Source organism: Oncorhynchus mykiss, chromosome 27 (genome assembly GCF_013265735.2).
Source record: "Oncorhynchus mykiss isolate Arlee chromosome 27, USDA_OmykA_1.1, whole genome shotgun sequence".
Taxonomy (NCBI): domain Eukaryota; kingdom Metazoa; phylum Chordata; class Actinopteri; order Salmoniformes; family Salmonidae; genus Oncorhynchus; species Oncorhynchus mykiss.
The window spans coordinates 51,109,070-51,116,149 of NC_048591.1; the positions used below are offsets into that span (position 1 = coordinate 51,109,070).

At 41.8% G+C, this 7,080-nt stretch overlaps 1 long non-coding RNA gene across 1 annotated transcript; it reads right to left on the reverse strand.

The window, feature by feature from the left end:
- Nucleotides 1–335: 335 nt before the first annotated feature.
- Nucleotides 336–814, reverse strand: LOC118944780. Its single transcript, XR_005040094.1, has 3 exons — nt 796–814; nt 550–719; nt 336–417 (listed from the first exon to the last, which is right to left on the reverse strand). It is a non-coding gene; the product is annotated as an uncharacterized LOC118944780 (long non-coding RNA).
- Between the last annotated feature and the right edge of the window lie 6,266 nt (nt 815–7,080).

A 7,080-nucleotide genomic window follows, 5' to 3' on the forward strand; every position in this document is an offset into this window, starting at 1 on the left:
CCATGACTGTACACCATGGTGTAACTCAAGATTTTATTATACTATTTTACCTTTTCTCTTCCCACAGTAGTAGTGTTCTCGTTTCTCTTCCCACAGTAGTAGTGACCTCGTTTCTCTTCCCACAGTAGTAGTGACCTCTTTCTCTTCCCACAGTAGTAGTGACCTCTTTCTCTTCCCACAGTAGTAGTGACCTCTTTCTCTTCCCATAGTAGTAGTGACCTCTTTCTCTTCCCACAGTAGTAGTGACCTCTTTTCTCTTCCCACAGTAGTAGTGACCTCTTTCTCTTCCCACAGTAGTAGTGATCTCTTCTCTTCCCACAGTAGTAGTGACCTCTTTTCTCTTCCCACAGTAGTAGTGACCTCTTTTCTCTTCCCACAGTAGTAGTGACCTCTTTCTCTTCCCACAGTAGTAGTGACCTCTTTCTCTTCCCACAGTAGTAGTGACCTCTCTTCCCACAGTAGTAGTGACCTCTCTTCCCACGTTAGTAGTGACCTCTTTCTCTTCCCATAGTAGTAGTGACCTCTTTCTCTTCCCACAGTAGTAGTGACCTCTTTTCTCTTCCCACAGTAGTAGTGACCTCTTTCTCTTCCCACAGTAGTAGTGACCTCTTTCTCTTCCCACAGTAGTAGTGACCTCTTTTCTCTTCCCACAGTAGTAGTGACCTCTTTCTCTTCCCACAGTAGTAGTGACCTCTTTCTCTTCCCACAGTAGTAGTGACCTCTCTTCCCACAGTAGTAGTGACCTCTCTTCCCACGTTAGTAGTGACCTCTTTCTCTTCCCATAGTAGTAGTGACCTCTTTCTCTTCCCACAGTAGTAGTGACCTCTTTTCTCGTCCCACAGTAGTAGTGAACTATTTTCTCGTCCCACAGTAGTAGTGAACTATTTTCTCGTCCCACAGTAGTAGTGAACTATTTTCTCGTCCCACAGTAGTAGTGAACTATTTTCTCGTCCCACAGTAGTAGTGAACTATTTTCTCTTCCCACAGTAGTAGTGAACTATTTTCTCGTCCCACAGTAGTAGTGACCTCTTTTCTCGTCCCACAGTAGTAGTGACCTCTTTTCTCGTCCCACAGTAGTAGTGAACTATTTTCTCGTCCCACAGTAGTAGTGAACTATTTTCTCGTCCCACAGTAGTAGTGAACTATTTTCTCGTCCCACAGTAGTAGTGAACTATTTTCTCGTCCCACAGTAGTAGTGAACTATTTTCTCGTCCCACAGTAGTAGTGAACTATTTTCTCGTCCCACATTAGTAGTGAACTATTTTCTCGTCCCACATTAGTAGTGAACTATTTTCTCGTCCCACAGTAGTAGTGAACTATTTTCTCGTCCCACATTAGTAGTGAACTATTTTCTCGTCCCACAGTAGTAGTGAACTATTTTCTCTTCCCACAGTAGTAGTGAACTATTTTCTCGTCCCACAGTAGTAGTGAACTATTTTCTCGTCCCACATTAGTAGTGAACTATTTTCTCGTCCCACATTAGTAGTGAACTATTTTCTCGTCCCACAGTAGTAGTGAACTATTTTCTCGTCCCACAGTAGTAGTGAACTATTTTCTCGTCCCACAGTAGTAGTGAACTATTTTCTCGTCCCACAGTAGTAGTGAACTATTTTCTCGTCCCACAGTAGTAGTGAACTATTTTCTCGTCCCACAGTAGTAGTGAACTATTTTCTCGTCCCACAGTAGTAGTGAACTATTTTCTCGTCCCACAGTAGTAGTGAACTATTTTCTCGTCCCACAGTAGTAGTGAACTATTTTCTCGTCCCACATTAGTAGTGAACTATTTTCTCGTCCCACAGTAGTAGTGAACTATTTTCTCGTCCCACAGTAGTAGTGAACTATTTTCTCGTCCCACAGTAGTAGTGAACTATTTTCTCGTCCCACAGTAGTTGTGAACTATTTTCTCGTCCCACAGTAGTAGTGAACTATTTTCTCGTCCCACAGTAGTAGTGAACTATTTTCTCTTCCCACAGTAGTAGTGAACTATTTTCTCGTCCCACAGTAGTAGTGACCTCTTTTCTCGTCCCACAGTAGTAGTGACCTCTTTTCTCGTCCCACAGTAGTAGTGAACTATTTTCTCGTCCCACAGTAGTAGTGAACTATTTTCTCGTCCCACAGTAGTAGTGAACTATTTTCTCGTCCCACAGTAGTAGTGAACTATTTTCTCGTCCCACAGTAGTAGTGAACTATTTTCTCGTCCCACAGTAGTAGTGAACTATTTTCTCGTCCCACAGTAGTAGTGAACTATTTTCTCGTCCCACATTAGTAGTGAACTATTTTCTCGTCCCACAGTAGTAGTGAACTATTTTCTCGTCCCACAGTAGTAGTGAACTATTTTCTCGTCCCACAGTAGTAGTGAACTATTTTCTCGTCCCACAGTAGTAGTGAACTATTTTCTCGTCCCACAGTAGTAGTGAACTATTTTCTCGTCCCACAGTAGTAGTGAACTATTTTCTCTTCCCACAGTAGTAGTGAACTATTTTCTCGTCCCACAGTAGTAGTGACCTCTTTTCTCGTCCCACAGTAGTAGTGACCTCTTTTCTCGTCCCACAGTAGTAGTGAACTATTTTCTCGTCCCACAGTAGTAGTGAACTATTTTCTCGTCCCACAGTAGTAGTGAACTATTTTCTCGTCCCACAGTAGTAGTGAACTATTTTCTCGTCCCACAGTAGTAGTGAACTATTTTCTCGTCCCACAGTAGTAGTGAACTATTTTCTCGTCCCACATTAGTAGTGAACTATTTTCTCGTCCCACATTAGTAGTGAACTATTTTCTCGTCCCACAGTAGTAGTGAACTATTTTCTCGTCCCACAGTAGTAGTGAACTATTTTCTCGTCCCACAGTAGTAGTGAACTATTTTCTCGTCCCACATTAGTAGTGAACTATTTTCTCGTCCCACAGTAGTAGTGAACTATTTTCTCGTCCCACAGTAGTAGTGAACTATTTTCTCGTCCCACAGTAGTAGTGAACTATTTTCTCGTCCCACAGTAGTAGTGAACTATTTTCTCGTCCCACAGTAGTAGTGAACTATTTTCTCTTCCCACAGTAGTAGTGAACTATTTTCTCGTCCCACAGTAGTAGTGAACTATTTTCTCGTCCCACAGTAGTAGTGAACTATTTTCTCGTCCCACAGTAGTAGTGAACTATTTTCTCGTCCCACAGTAGTAGTGAACTATTTTCTCGTCCCACAGTAGTAGTGAACTATTTTCTCGTCCCACAGTAGTAGTGAACTATTTTCTCGTCCCACAGTAGTAGTGAACTATTTTCTCGTCCCACAGTAGTAGTGAACTATTTTCTCTAGCTTAGTATACACTTTTGTATGTATTGCTTTTTGTTTTATGTTTGTTAAAACTAATTTGCTTGCTTTTTTATAAATGAATATTGAATAAATATTGATAGTGAATGACAGGATATCTAAACATGATAATTTGCAGTTCATCCTAGATTACTCCTCACAATCTCCACACCATATATAACAACAAGCTAATGGTTCTAGATCCAATCTAAGTACTGTTTTAGTTTTTTTATATATATAATTTACTGGTAGTTGCCAAAGAAATAGAGCATGCCAGGGTTGGGGTCAATACCATTTCAAATCCAGTCAATTCAGGAAGTACACTCAAATTCCAATTATCTTCAATGCTTTTCAATGAGAAACATTTTGAACTGAAATTGGGTTAACTTTCTAAATTGACTGAAATCGAAATGGTATTGACCCCAATCCTGGAGAATACCATATTGTAGTTCATGACAGCATACCATACTGTAGTTCATGACAGCATACCATATTGTAGTTCATGACAGCATACCATACTGTAGTTCATGACAGCATACCATACTGTAGTTCATGACAGCATACCATACTGTAGTTCATGACAGCATATCATACTGTATTTCATGACAGCATACCATATTGTAGTTCATGACAGCATACCATACTGTAGTTCATGCCAGCATAGTTCGTGACATGTTAATTTGTTTTCATGACAACGTCCATTTTGTCTGCTGGGAAGGGATGTAGATGCTTTGAAATTTACAATACTTTCCCAGTTTACGTCAACAACGCTGGCTTGATCTCCATATCTGTATGTGAAATAGCTCAACTCAGAGATGTAATGAGGTCCATTGTGTTTTGTGGCGTATAACAAAGTTATTATAAGGAAGGACTTCCTCAGACTGGCAGGTCCAATAGACAAATTTGACAATCAAACACCAACCAGGGCTGTATTCAAAGAACTTGAATGAGCGAACATTGATTTCTTGGTGTATTTTAGAAATGTGATTTTGCTGTAATGTTTTGATGATAGCTTGAGGGTGGTCAGGAGACAACTTCAACCCACACCTTTCTCTGTCTGATTTCAAGATTTTTGAACATGGTTTTTAGAATGATTTTGATATAAAGAGTTTCAAATCAAAAGATCTAACGCTCATCTTGCAGAGAATAGCATGTTATTGTATTTGAGAATGATCAGTAACTAACAATACTACTCCAGGTATTTTACATAGGACCAGGTACGTAGGACTAGGCTACGTAGGACCAGGTACGTAGGACCAGGCTACGTAGGACCAGGCTGCGTAGGACCAGGCTACGTAGGACCAGGCTACGTAGGACCAGGTACGTAGGACCAGGTACGTAGGACCAGGCTACGTAGGACCAGGTACGTAGGACCAGGCTACGTAGGACCAGGCTACGTAGGACCAGGTACGTAGGACCAGGTACGTAGGACCAGGCTACGTAGGACCAGGCTACGTAGGACCAGGCTGCGTAGGACCAGGCTGCGTAGGACCAGGCTGCGTAGGACCAGGCTGCGTAGGACCAGGCTACGTAGGACCAGGCTACGTAGGTCCAGGCTACGTAGGACCAGGCTGCGTAGGACCAGGCTGCGTAGGACCAGGCTGCGTAGGACCAGGCTGCGTAGGACCAGGCTGCGTAGGACCAGGCTGCGTAGGACCAGGCTGCGTAGGACCAGGCTGCGTAGGACCAGGATACGTAGGACCAGGCTACACTGTGACAATGCTGATTTCAGACTATAAGCTTATGTGTTTGAACTGAGAGCCAGTTAGAAGCTATTACCACCGAAATACGACTGTCACACAAATACAACCCAGAGTTCAGTGTTTTACCATGTCAGTTGTATATTCTTAAAAAAAGAAACTAATTGTGTTTGTGCTCAATGTAAAAGAAAGAAACTGATTAACCCCTAGAGGTTTTTGAAGGTAATAAAATGTAACTTGTAAACAGTGGTTCTTGGGATAGAGTAACATTTTGTGTGAGACTTTCTCCTTTTTGACCTTGTTGTCTTGCGAAGTCTCTATATGTGTGCTAGTATTTCGTTAGGTGTGCCAGTGGTTTCTGGTTGGTCTGAAACTGCTGATGACGTGTATTACTGCTGTAAAATGCCGCTGTATGGAAACACTGGAACACATCCTGATCATGTAACACCATTACTATTGCTGATCTCCTCCACATCCTCCTCATCCTCCTCCTCTTCCTCCACCTCCTCCTCCACATCCTATTCCTCCTCCACATCCTCCTCCTCCAAATCCTCATTCCCCTCCTCCTCTTCCTCCTCATCTTCCTTCTCCTCTTCCTTCTCCTCCTCCTTCTTCTTCTCCACATCCTCCTTCTCCTCCTCCTCCACATCCTCCTCCTCCACTTCCTCCTCCTATTCCTTGTCCTCTTCCTCCACATCCTCCTCCACATCATCATCCTCCTCGTTCACATCCTCCATATCCTCCTCCACCTCATCATCATCATCCTCCTCCACATCCTCTTCTTCCTCCTCCTCCTCTTCATCCCCTTCCTCCTCCTCCTCATCCTCCTATGCCTCCTTCTATTTTTATTGTATTATTTGCAATATAAGCTACAAACTGCTGCATTTGTGGACACTAAAGAGTTATGTTGTCCGCGGTATTGGAGAAACAACAATTGTCCAACAATTGCTCTCTAACTTGTGTTAGCGATAGATTTTCACAATAACCTTTACCATGTTACAGAGTTTTATAAAACTAACTTTGTAGTGCCCATAACTAAACATTATACTGTATATGCCTCTTATTGCATTGAAATGTAGTTATTTTGAATGTTCTACTGAAGATGACTGCCATGCATCTACTTTCCGTCTCTCTCCTCTGGTTTCACATATGAAGTGTTTTCCGTGGAAAGGGGATCTGGTCTGATCGGGATCAATGTGGAAATATGAACTTGTAATCATTGTGAGTGTTGCCACTGCTAGGGAACTCTAAAATACTGTTTGAGACACTTCAACTTAGATTTTTTTACATGGGTTTATGTTTGATGTAAATATTAACAATGTATCTGATGTGTCAAAAGAAACTGAGGCAGTTAAACATTAAACGTCATGTTATGTTGTTTGTAATCTTTGTTTATTTAACTCACCAGTCAGAAACCCCACTGTACAGTTTATATGACCTTACCTTAGTTCAAAGGAGTCAGTGAGTGTCACATGCCATATTGAATTCCAATAATGGTATGGCACATGGAAAGCTGAATTTATGTCACACTAATAACAGGAACCAGGGATGGGACATGAGTAAGCTGAATTTATTTCACACTAACAGGAACCAGGGATGGGACATGAGTAAGCTGAATTTATTTCACACTAACAGGAAACAGGGATGGGACATGAGTAAGCTGAATTTATGTCACACTACAAAAGGACGTCAGAGTACAAAAATCAGTTTAAGTACAAAAACTCAATTTAACCTTGCGCAATACACTAGATGCAGCCGTACCCCTAAAAACATTTGTCATAAGAAACTAGCTCCCTGGTATACAGAAAATACCTAAGCTCTGAAGCAAGCTTCCAGAAAATTGGAACGGAAATGGCGTCACTCCAAACTGGAAGTCTTCCGACTGTCACGTTCGTCATAATGACGAGACCAAGGCACAGCGTGAGTAGAGTTCCACATAATTTTAATAAACTGAAACTCTCCTAACAAAACAACAAACAACCAAACGAAACGTGAAGCTACTGATGTGCACTAAGGCAAATATACATAGACAAGATCCCACAACACAAATGAGTAAAATGGCTACCTAAATATGATCCCTAATCA